The sequence below is a fragment of the Cervus canadensis genome, chromosome 21 (assembly GCF_019320065.1).
Source record: "Cervus canadensis isolate Bull #8, Minnesota chromosome 21, ASM1932006v1, whole genome shotgun sequence".
NCBI lineage: Eukaryota > Metazoa > Chordata > Mammalia > Artiodactyla > Cervidae > Cervus > Cervus canadensis.
In genome coordinates, this window is record NC_057406.1 from 46,250,464 (window position 1) to 46,264,067 (window position 13,604).

The window sequence follows — 13,604 nt, forward strand, 5'->3', positions numbered from 1 at the left end:
AAAGCAATTATACTCCAATTAAAATTTTTTAAAAAATTCAGGTGTTAAAGCTATGCATCACGACATTCACAGTGCTGCATGTCAGCAAAACAATAAGATGTGGCACTGTGATAACAATAAGAGAAAAGAATCAGTTGAGGCATTAGAGGTCATCTAATCCAAGCTTCTTATTTTATAATCAAAGAAACAGGGGTCCAGAGAGGTTGCATGGTTTTCTCCAGGGTACACAACCAGTAGTGATAGAATGGAAACCCAAAACTGGGACTCTAGCACTATTTGTAGAGAACCCATCATCTCTACCACACAACTCTGCCTTTATCCATTCATCATCAGTTCAGTTCAGTTCAGTCGCTCAGTCGTGTCCGACTCTTTGCAACCCCATGGACTGCAGCACGCCGGGCTTCCTTGTCCATCACCAACTCCTGGAGCTTGCTCAAACTCATGTCCATCGAGTCGGTGATGCCATCCAACAATCTCATCCTCCCTCATCCCCTTCTCCTCCTGCCTTCAATCTTGCCCAGCATCAGTGTCTTTTCCAATGAGTCAGTTCTTCACATCAGTTGGCCAAAGTACTGGAGTTTCAGCTTCAGCATCAGTCCTTCCAATGAATATTTAGGACTGATTTCCTTTACGATTCACTGGTTTGATCTTGTGGTCCAATGGACTCTCAAGAGTCATCTCCAATACTACAGTTCAAAAGCATCAATTCTTCGGCACTCAGCCTTCTTTTTGGTCCAACTCTCACATCCATACATGACTACTGGAAAAACCATAGCTTTGACTACCCCTTGTCAGTAAAGTAATGTCTCTGCTTTTTAATATACTGTCCAGGTTTGTTTCAGCTTTTCTTCCAAGGAGCAAGTGTCTTAAAATCATGGCTGCAGTCACCATCTCCAGTGATTTTGGAGCCCAAGAAAATAAAGTCTCTCACTGTTTCCATTGTTTCCCCATCTATTGGCCATGAAGTGACAGGACTAGATGCCATGATCTTCCTTTTTCAAATGTTGAGTTTTAAGCCAGCTTTTCACTCTCCTCTTTCACTTTCATCAAGAAACTCTTCAGTTCCTCTTTGCTTTCTGCCATAAGGATGATGTCATCTGCATATCTGAGGTTATTGATATTTCTCCTGGCCATTCATCATAGTTGAAGCCAAATTCTTTTTTTCCCTCCTGAGTTCTCTCAAAATCTACCTTTCCACCCTCAACTCCAAGTCCCTATTGAATTCCTTCATATTATTTAGAATTGCAAAATTACTTGGTTGTGTTTGGTTTAACATCCCTGACATTCTGAAGTCTCAATAAATCAACCAGTGAAAAAAATGTGTTCAGTCCCTCCTGTATTTTCAGAACTAATCTGGGTACTGCAAGCAATAAAGGAAAGACACAAGTGTCCTTATATCCATCAAAAAACAGAAAGGCTCTTTAACGACGTAGTTTGCACAACTAACACTACTACTAGAAGGGGAAAGACAGTAGCGACGGTAATCAAGCTTTTGAATATAGACCCTAAGTGCTGCAGGAATTCAGCCAAAGAAAGACAAGGAAGACTGCATACGGAAAGTAAAAGCTGATTTGGGGCTTGAAGAAGAGCTTGGACCTGCAGAGAGGAGAAAGAAAAGCAAATCACCATCTTCCAACAAAGGATAGTGTCTCAATAAGCCTCATCAGCATGTTTGTAAAATATCAACCAAATGAACATCAGGGCAAGCACAATGATGTGAGAAGAAACAAGGGCATAAGGTCTTTCCCAAATTCCACAGAGACAACTGACAGAGAAGTTAGGGAGTTTGGAGTATGACTCAGTCTCTGCCATGACCTCTCTATCATCATCTTGCCCAGATGTCAGTATCAAAAGTTAATAATCAGGTTTACCATTACTGAACTCTAACTACACAGCATGCAGTGTGTTAAGTGCTTTGCACTAATTGTCTCCCTCACTCTCACTTAATCCTCCCAATACTTTTATGAGAATAGATAATGTTATTATCCTCATTTTCTATGAGAAAACTGAGGCTCTGGCAGAGTGAACAACTTGCCAAAGAAGTTTACATGGCTGAATTACATAAATCCAGAGTCTCAACTCAAAACTTCTGACCTCATCTCAGAGCCTGAGCAACAATAAAGACAACTCAGAAGCTTCCTACATCATTTTTAAAAACCTAAATAATAGTGCAAAGCAGGAACTGAGAAGACCATCCATTCTACCTACTACAGACAATTATAAGCAACATTTTTGCGTTGTGTGGGAATACAGAGATGCAAGAGAGTCAGTTCCCACAACTTTATGGTATCAAAATTTCATTAGTTTAAAATCATTAAGTCAAAACTAAGAGGGAGAAAAAGCTAAAGTGTAAATGAATTGGTGACCCCAAAACTAGTGAATTTCTCTCCATTCTTCCCACAACACAGAATTGTTCCTCCTGATGTTATTAACAATAACAGCGTTTTAACGCACCCATTACGTGTAACAGAGACAGAGGATGTAAACTGCAGCATCAAAGGAAAGAAGAAAGGGGGTGGGGAGGATCCAAAAAATTGTCTTCTGTTACTGTCAAAGGATGCCAGCCATGGCCTACCTCCCTTCCACCTCCGGTAATGTGAGTTGGCAACAGTGACACCTCCTGGCGAAACAAACTCAATCTCCTTCAGGATTTCCTTTTGCTCACTCACTGCAAATCACTCTTGACTCTTCTTGCTGCCACCAGGTGTAATTTTCTTTCCCTCATCTGTAAAAGTGTACACTGACACGGCCCATCAACCTCAGAAACTCAACAATCAGTGCTGACCTGACCACAGAACTCCACTATTGAAAGCCACCCCCACCCCGCCCCACCAAGATTCATCCTGAACACTTCAGCATGATTAGCCCAGAGACCCAACTCACAGTCTTCCCACTTACAGTTGCATTAAATATAAATAAAGCAAACTAGATACCAGCTACTGAAAAATAGTTCAATTAAATCCTACAGTGAGAATGCCTCTTGATTTTAATGTGCTTGATCCCCTGGGAGACGTGGTTGGTGTATGCCTTTTTCTTGTAGAATGCTTTTTTGGCCTCGGACTTGTGTAAATCATACAGCCACCAAAAAGAATATGAGATGTTGGTTTCATTGTTAACCAGAAGCAGGAGAAGATTTTTTTAATGAGTGTGGAAGGTACTGTTTCATCTCATTTGCAGAACATTCTAGGGCATGATCCCTGTGGTTACTCACCTTGAGAACAGTAGACTAGAAAATACAGTGGGGTGTTTTGTCCCTTCTTTGAAAACAGTGCAGCGTTTCGTTTGTTAAACTAGACCACAGAATAGACATAGCTGAAGGAGAGAGGAACTGGCCAGTCACAAGGGAGAGTAGAGCGCTCAGACCCCAAGGTATTCTCAAATTTTATAAAGTAGCTGAAGGCATCTGTTGTTCTCTCTAAAAGGAAGGCATTGAGTATTTCAAAGCATGAAGGTTTACCTTGAAACTGGGTTTGCTTCCATTCATAATCTGCACAATGTGAGTGTCTGGCTAACTAAACTTTGTTAAGTTCACAGGTTGGAAAATGTCTATGAACTTTCCCTTAGTTATGCTTTTATTTTGAAAAGATTCCTCTGAGAGACACGCACACTAATTCTCAGGTGAACTTGCATTCCAAATTAATAAAAATTCAAACCCTAGCTCCTTCCCACATCTAGCAATTCTTTTGGCAAATAAACCTTGGAGATCAGATTATGTCTTTGCTATGCATGAACAGAAAACACTTGTATTAGAGAGAACAAAACCCTTCAGACTGGTCAAACAGGAAAAGGCAGTTGGGTTGATGAAGGTATGTTTTTGCTTCTGTTTTGTTTTTCAATGAAAATTGTGGCTGAAATTTCAACTTCATTCTGACACAGTGATGATTTAAACACAGGCATTTCAAATCATTCATGCAAAAGCAAACTGTGGTGGGGGAAGGGGGAGAAATTCCTAAGCTCTCTGCTTGCCTTAAAACACATATGAAAGATAGACAACAGGACTAGAAGAACGTGTTTTATGATTAACACAGTATCAAAACGACAGCTCTGGATCAAGTCTGCACATTATATACAAATAACGAATATGTGTTTATATTTCTTAAGTAGTTCACTCCTTTTGTCATCAGTGAATAAGTTCTGTGCAACGGGTTAAGCAGAATGCTAGGTGTGGGAACAAGGATGACCCTCAAGTGAGACCAGTCTGGTGGGAGAACAAACGGCTGTCTGGGACACACACATGCTAAAAAATTAGTCATTGTTTATCTTAATTTCAGGTTTAACTAAGTGTCCTGGATTTTTATCTATTATATATTATAACTCCCAGAGAAGGTAAATGGACTATTTCAACACAGCGTAAGTGAAAAGTGTGATCTGAGTGCTAAAGAAGTGTATAAGGAGATATTGGTAACCCAGACTTGGGAACCAGGATCTGAAAGGTGAATAGGAGTTAATCAGGAAAAGAGAAAGAGGGAAGGACTTTCAAGAGAAGGTGCAAGTTCTTTTAAGTTCACAGGAAGTCCAAGAGACTGGCGCCTGTCACTTTTTCAAAATGAGAGGGTGCAGTGAGACAAGGCGGGGGAGATGAGCAGATGCCAACCACGGGGGCCCTACACAAGCATTTCGGCACCTTGAGGACAGTGGAAAGCGGTAAAGATTTCTAGGCAGAGGCATTACACAATCAGATATATGATTCTGGGTGGATGGTGGAAAATAGATTGACAGCTGGCAAGATGGGAAGCGAGGAAACCACTTGAAATGAGTTACCTAAGGGACGCTGCTGTCTTGAACTAAAATCCTAGCAATAGGGATGTAAGAAGCTGGTAAATTAGAAAGACACGTGTCATAGAAATGGAATAGGAGATAGGCACTAGAAGCTTTGGTGATCAACTGGATATGGAGCTGCTGAAAAGGAAGGAATGAATTATAATAAAAAATGACATGAATTGAGCACTTATTATAAATCGGTCACTATGCTGACTGTCACATACATATACGTTCAACTCTGACAAGTCTGTGAAATAGGTACTATTTTTCGTGTTTTATAAATGAGAAAAAATGAGACTTAGAGACAAATAAGTAATTAGCCTGTAAGGCAAGTAAGCAGCGCAGTAAGGACGATGACCCGGTTTGGAGCTTGGGCCGAGTGCTAAACAGCGGTACTGCTGAATGGGATTAGAAACACAGGAGGCACACATTTGTGGGAAAGATGCTGAGCCGCTTTGTAGAGTTACTGAGTCCTAGGTTCCTGGGAATGATGTCTGAAGGAGACTGGGTAGATGGGTTTAGAGTTCAACCAAAGGATTGGACCAGGGATAGAGACCGTGGAGTCAGCGGGGTAACAATCACAATTGAAAGTTTAGATAAAATGAGAGTATAGCTAACTAAGAGAGTAGAAATAAGATGACCTAGAGAAGAGAATGAGAATGAGACCAGAAAGGGCTCTGGTGGAGACCAAGGGTCCGCCGTGACCAGGACGCTGTGTCAATGAAGAAAAGAGGACAATCTAAGATGTACAAAGTGTCAGCCCCGTGATATGAGCGATGCGAGATGTGATTCTGTACACATTCTGCACACAGAAAAGAAGTTTCAAAGCTAGTTCACTGAAGTAAAAGGAGTTAAATTAGTACATTTAGGGTATAAACCGGTATACAAGGAGAGATGGATACAGCAGGAGAAAGAGGAGGCTGGGAGTGTAAACTGCTGTGTATTCCTGCTGGCCCAGTGACCAGACAGGAAGAAAGTCCATTTCAGTAAAGACTCTAGTGAAGACTTTGCTTCAGTAAATCCTCCAGGCCAGAATACTGGAGTGGGTAGCCTTTCCCTTCTCCAGGGGATCTTTCCCATCCAGGAATCGAACCGGGGTCTCCTGCATTGCCGGTGGATCCTTTACCAACTGAGCTATCAGGGAAGCCCCATTCAATAAAGACTAAACTGTACATTTTAATAAATTTCAATTAATACCAACCCCACTCCTGGTTGAAAGAGTCATGGGGAAGGGATTCTCCCATGCCATGCTGATGGTATTACTATGAAAAACAAATGTGGAGGTGGAGCTATATTCAACCAAGCAGGTTCTACCCAGAGGAAAAGTCTGGAGAGGTATTGGGGGTGGGGCAGGGGGAGGAATTTAAAGAGGTTTTGATTTACAGTGAATTCAAGTGACCAGCAGAAGGAAACTCAAATTTTTCAGGGAAAAAGTTAGTTTCAGCCCAGAATAACAGTGATCTGAAATGCCATGGTCTGTAAAAGATGCTAAAATGGGAGAGGGGGAGAAAAAGTGCCCTACGTTGTATGAAATAATAGAGTTATTTCATGTTTCTAGTAGTTGGCCCAAATGAACCATGGATTCCCCTGATGCCCCAGGAGGTTGACTTAGGATCAGAACTTCGACGGGTTACCCTGGGAGCAGAGCTTCGTTTGCTCTTACTGTCCTGAAGTGAAAAAAAGTGAAAGTGTTAATTGCTCAGTTGTGTTTAACTCTTTGCAAGTCCATGGACTGTAGCTGCCAGGCTCCTCTGCCCATGGAATTCTCCAGGCAAGAATACCAGAATGGGTTGCCATTACCTTCTCCAGGGGATCTTCCCAATCCAGGGATTGAACCCAGGTCTCTTGCATTGCAGACACATTCTTCTACCATCTGAGCCACCAAGGAAGCCCTCTTACTGTCTTACTCTCATCCAAAGCACTGGGTCTGCCCAGAGGAGGTCCTCAAAGAAGAAAAGGTAGTTGGATCAGGCTTGGATCAATGATCAGGGTGATGGAGGCTTTGGGCCATAATTGTTTTGAGCCCAGCAGAATTCTCAAAGCAGATGGCAAGCTGTGTTACTGGGCTTACTGCAGAGACCAGATCGCACTGTTCTTCCAAGTCAATAAAATAAGGACTAAAATAGTCCAGTGGGCTTAAGAACTGCATCACTGTGCCTCTTTCCAAGAACAATTCTGACGGAATCAAGGAGAAGAAAAATTGTATTGAGATGAAGTTGGAAAGGAGGTGAATAAACAGGCAGTACGTGAAAATGATGCTTGTGATAAGCTCAGTTCTAAATGAGAGGACAGATAATGTAATCATCAAGCATGGTGTCTGCCCATTTTATCTATTATAGAAGGTCAAAATGATACATTCCTGGAAAACTTTTTGGGGGGTTTACTGGTGAGGGAGGTTTTCTCTGGTGGCTCATCTGGTAAAGAGTCAGCCAGGAATGCAGCAGACCGAGGACAGAGGAGCCTGGCAGGGTACAGTCCAAGGGGTCGCAAAGAGTCAAACAGGACTGAGTGACTAACAATTTCCCTTTCACTCTTCTAGTGAGGGAACCCAGTTTAAAACTAGTAGTCATACTGAACCAAAAGCTCTTGAAACAAAGCATTTCTTCATGAACATGCTTCCAGATTTGTTAACTTAGACCACTGAAGAGGCATAATAAAGTCTTGCATATTAAATGACTTTTGTCTTTTTGATCCAGTGTGAATGAATGTTTAAATGAATCCAACTTGTTTTACTCCACTGACTAATGTACATTTATATCTTTCTCTGATGTATTCTAGTTGACACTATCTATGTATTCAAACTGCTCTTCTTCAAAAATTTCCTGCAACCAGATTATCAGCTGTCCATGGCCTCCTCCACCTCACATCATTAGTCTAAGCTAGTGAGATCTGGCTGCCTATGTAATAATTATGTTTAGAGATATATGAAATAGTTATTAAAGTTCTGTTCATGATTTCCAACCTTGAAGAGTAAAATGTAAAATAGCACTGTCCTTGCTATGGAGGCTGTCCAGAGAAAGATCCAAATTTCTTCCTCTTGGTAGAGAAGTCATTCAGATATAGTTAATAGTCTAGTGATTCAGACTCTTTTGCTTAGAAGATATATATCATCCTGGTTTCATTACTCTAGCCAAAGAGATGTTTTGATGTATTCTCTTTTTGCAACTTATCTCCCTAAGTGAAATGGAGCTGGTAGGGCCAGTCAAAGATGTCTTTATTCCCTGAGGGTCAGTGAGAGGTCAGAGCTTTGAATCAGAGGATCAGTGAAAGGTCAGAGCTTCATTCAAGGGTGGGAATGCTGTGGCCTGGATCTTGCTGGACCACCTGATACACCAAAGCTAACAACTCATGACTTCTATAAAAACACAGCAGGCAATTAAAGATGGGAACATGGCAGCAATCAAATCTTCATCCAAGTAGAGTTATTTGCATCACATCCAATGTTATCTATGTCCTTCCTGAAAAAAAGCATCCAGGTTATAAGAACTGGTATCATTTTTAAACCAAAAACAAGAGAGAGGGATGAGCCAATGCATGCCAAGGCTATAGTCTTCTTTTGGTCTATAGCCTTTAAGTCAACAAACTTATTTTCTTTTTGCTAAATATTGTATGTTTATAAATGCTGAATTTGAAACAGGCAACTAGATTATTCCAACTAGCCCAGAAGATAACTTGCAAAAATGGAACAAATACTGTAGAGTTTCATTAGTCTGACTGGTAGGCCTCGATGTTTAAATGTTATGGTGCTGGAGAAGCCCCCTGAATGCAAGGAGATCAAACCAGTCAATCCTAAAGGAAATCAACCCTGAATATTCACTGGAAGGACTGATGTTGAGGCTGAAACTCCAATAGTTTGGCCACCTAAGGCAAAGAGCCAACTCACTGGAAAAAACCCTGATGCTGGGAAAGATTGAAGGCAGGAGAAGAAGGGGATAACAGAGGATGAGATGGTTAGATGGCATCACCAATTCAATGGACATGAGTCTGTCAAACTCTGAAGATGGTGAAGGACAGGGAAGCCTGGCATGCTGCAGTCTATGGGGTCACAAAGAGTCAGACACAGCTTGGCAACTGAAAAACAAGAGTACGTTACTCAGTTTCCTGTTACCGTTATAACAGATTTTTATTGGCTTAAAATAACAGAAATTTATTATCTCATAGTTCTGAGGGTCAAAAGCTCTAAATCAGTATCAATGGGGCAAAACCAAAGTGTCAGCAGGACCACGCTCCCTCCAGGAGCTCTAGGATAAATTTCCTTCCTTGCCTCTTCCAGTTTCTTGTTGCCGCTGGCATTTCCTGGGCCTGTGGCTATCTCACTCCAATCTGCGAGGCCAGAATCCTGAAATCCTTCTGCTCTGGCTCCACATCAGCTTCTCCTCAGTGTGTGTCAAGTCCTCCATTCATATAAGGATACTTGTTACTGCATTTAGGGCCTAACAGGAGATGCAAGAGACATGGGTTCAATCCTTAGGTTGGGAAGATCCCCTGGAGGAGGGCATGACAATCCACTCTGTTTTTCTTGCCCAGAGAATCCCATGGAATGAGGAGCCTGGTGGGCTATAGTCCATAGGGTCACAAAGAATCAGACACAACAAAATGGACTTAGCATGCACACGCATGAAAGAATAATCCATTATATCAACCTGTCTCAAGATCTTAACTTAATCACATGCATAAAGACCCTTTTCTGAGTCCAACAAGGTAAAATTCACAGGCACTAGGGACTATAATGCAGAGATACTTTGAGGGCCCATTTTTCAGCGTACCACACTCACTGCTTACCTATCATTTAACACAAAGTCATATAGATAGAGAGCCAATCTGAAAGCAAGTGACAAATTACCAGATCACTCGTCTCTAAATTTTGCTATATTCAGTTATCAGGAAAATTCACTTAGAGGAACTCTTTATTTATACAATGCTAGATGAATAAGATGCCTAGGAAAACAAAACAGAAAGCTGCTTAGGATCACCATTTTGCATCATGCCGAGGAAGAGCTTAATATGGAAATGAGAGTTAAAACCGAGACCCTGAATCTCTCTGCATCCTGAGACTGTGCTACATCTACCCTCAGTTTTGGTCAACTGAAGCAGATGTGTGAGGAGAGGAGAAAGAATGGAGTTGTCCACCCTGGGAATTCAGTATATCCTTAAAAACCTTATAGAAACTCTGTGACAAAGTGAAAGCCATTTGCTTCTGTACTGGAAGAGGACATGCATCCCTGGGGTAATAAAACTCAATTCAATTCAATCCTGGGCCCAAGGGAGTATACAGAATTGGATTCAGAGTTAAACCATTCAGAATTTAAATACATCAGGTTCCGAATATCTCCAAATGTCATGTTGGTGAGTCATCCAGGCACCATGGTGTGGTGGAAGAGATTAGGGGTGGAGACAGATCAAGAGTGAAAACAAGAGCTGAGAGATGCAACTCCGGAAGAGCCCAGGGCAACCATGAGCCTCAGAACCAGCGAGGAGGAGGAAGGGTGCCAGTGAGGCCTTCCAGAGGAAACCTTTGTTTTTTGTTTCCACATTTCATTTCCACTAATTTTCTCTCTTCCATTAAATAATTTCTAGCCCTATAATAAATGTAATGTTCTGAATGAGTGTAAGAGGTATTCTGGGATTTTAGACCAGAGATCACCCAACAGACCAGAGGCATATGCGCCCCCGTGCTCCCCACCTACACACACAGAGACACAGAGTCATCCTCAGCAGAAGACTGTGAAGACACCCATGAGTCGTGCAGAGGGTAGAGTGACTCATGAAGCTAAATTGTGCCGACAGTTTCTAATCCCAGCTCACCAGGGATTTAAACTGTACAATAAGGAAATGACTTGTTGGATAACTTCCAGAGTTTGTCTTAAAATTTAATTGCAGCCTACCTAACACTTTTATAAAACATATACATTTTACTTGCGTTTCTTAGTCAAAATATTCCTCTAACCTTTTTTCTAAGTAAGTGACAAAAGTGTTCTAGTTGTAATTAATGGAGTACAAAAATATTGGGGAAACATGCCTAAAGGCTTAAACTATAATTCTATTACTAATATATTCCCTTGGCTTGCTTTTTGAACTCCGCTGCCTCCTGCCTTGCAGCTGTGTTTAATGAGTGGAGAGATTATTCAAATGAGCCCGCAGCAGCGCATCATTTCTGAGGCGCTGCCATCTTGAACAGGCATCCGCTCACCATCAGGCAGTCGGAGCAGACCATCCATCCCGCTTTGGTTACCTGGCCACGTACGTGGTAATAGAACTCCACAGACATCGGATTACCTCCCTAGATTTGGAGAGAAGCTACTAATGATCCTGTGACCAAACAAAAGGACAACAGAAACAGCCTTCAGGGTGAAAAATGAGAAGATACCCACATCAGCCTCTACCCCACGTCAGCTTTCAATTTGTCACTGCCGGTCAGTGATGGAGAATGTGAGTGTCTCATAATGAAAACATGCAGCCCTGCAAAATGGTCTCTTTTAAAAAGCACTGTTTATGGGCGTATGGCCTTTGCCCCAACTAATATTGAAATGCAACCCTTTGCAAATGGGCAGGCCGGTGTTTATAATGAACTTTAGGATGTTAAAATGAGCTTCTACTCATGCAAGATTTAAAGTAAGAAAACTCTCTAGGGGAAAAACCCCTGAGATGGTTACAAAGTTGCCAAGAAAATTTAATAAGAACTGATTTTGAATTGATAAGTGTTCATTCCAATATGGCGGGATTAAGCAATAAGAATTCTTCCTGGGAATTTACAGAGAGATAAGCATCTCATGAATAAGTAAATTCTGAAACAGGAGGCTACAGGGTGTTTATTGATTTCGAAATCATTTGTTTGAGAAATTGCCCTTGAGGAAAAGACTATTATGGCTGATAATATAATAGTTATATTCAGAGACAACCCACTTTTTTGGCTGATGGCAGAATATAAAGATTACCCACCCAATACAAAATTTATAAGCAAAAATTTAAATTGCAAAACCCGGGTTACTCATTATTATAAGCTTCCATTTCCTAATTTCTAGAAGTTAATTTTCAGATGCAATACAAAAGTCAAAAATAAGTAAAAGCTAAATAACTGAAATCCTCAGTCTACCAAATACTTTTGCTGCAACTGAAATTGGGGGCTTGGAGAGGGGTGGACTCTCTCCAGTGGCATCCTAAGCTCCATATCCATTAATGCCAGTTTCTTACACCATCTGTATCTACCTCTGCAACTCAGGATAACTGGAATTAAAATTTGGAGAAAATTTTTGAATCACTTCAAAATTTTTAAAACAAAATATTTCTTCAAAGTATCATTCTCATGAAAGAAAAAAAATGCAATTATTTTAACAATGGTTGGAAACATAAAGGGTTTCTCTGTAAATTCTGAATTAGAAAATTCCAATATACCAATATTTCCAATATACCAGTGTTTCCAGTATAGAAAACACTCTGTGTTTTCTAACAATTAAAACTATTGTTTTTTACGTAACACTTCTCATGAAGAATGTCTCCCAGTTGCCACATTTCTTAACTGTCATCCAACATAAAGTAAGTTAACAGAATTCAATTTAGTTGACGATAATGACTCAGTTTCTATTTAAAAAAAAAAAAATCATCATCTGTTCAGGTCATACCACCCTGAACCTGCCCCATCTCATCTGTAACAATACCACCTTCCACGACCTGATGAATCACTTGGGTTTCACACAGGTAATAAGATGCGCAGCCTCCTCTCCTTATCTCTAGTCACTGAGAAAGAATGAGCAACTCTCCCTCTCTCTGTCCTCTCAACTTCACCCCTTCCAGAACGTCAGTGCATCAATTGTGCCCTCTTCTGTGTCTATCCTTACCTCCTCTGTTGCCTATTTCTTTCCACTTAGTCTAGTGATGTGCTCAAGTGATCTTACTTCACTAGAAATTAAGATCAACCTCTCAAGTTACCAACTCACCCCTCCACGTTCTTAAGTAACTACATACCGGTCTCTACACGGTCACTTCACACACTGCTTCATCCTTTGGTCCATTTTCTACCAACAAACTGAAATGTCTCTTAAACCTCACCCATGTTCAACCGCTTCAGATTCTCTGCAACATTTAATGCTATAAGATCACTTCCTTAATCCCTCTCTCTGCCTTCCATGACCCTGCATTCTCTTGAAAATTCCTGCTCCTGGCAAGTCTTCTTGCTGGATTCAGAGCCAGAAATACCATGCTATCTTCTTCTCCTAAAGAAGCACTATGAATTCTTCAAGGTCAACCTCAAATGCCACATTGTCTATGGAATCTCCCCTGATTGTCCAAAAGGAATCATCCACACCTTGTACATACCTCTTTAAAGCTCTCATCACATGAAATGAAACTTCTTAAAAAAAAAAAAAAAGAAACTTCTGTTCATTAAGTCACCAAACATTATTGAGCATCATCTCCTGGGTGCCGGGTACACTTCCAGAAACTTGGGACATCTCAATGAATAAAACCAAGGCCACTGCCTTAAAGAAGTTGCATTCCAGTGGGATGAAATAGTAGTCAACCATAAAAAGGAATGAAGCAGTACCATCTGCAGAGCCGTGGATAGACCTAGAGACTGTCATACAGAAGACTATAAGTCAGAAAGAGAAGAACAAATATCATTTATAAGTGGAATCTAGGAAAAGGGTGCAGATGAACTTATTTGCAAAGCATAAAAAGAGACACAGATGTAGAGAACAAACCTGTGATTACCAAGGTGGGAAGAAGGAGTGGAATGAACTGGGAGATTGGGGTTCATGTGTACACACTGCTAAGTATAAAACAGATGAAAACTAGTGAGAACCTGCTGTGTGCCGCAGGGAACTCTACTCAATGCTCTGCAGTGACCT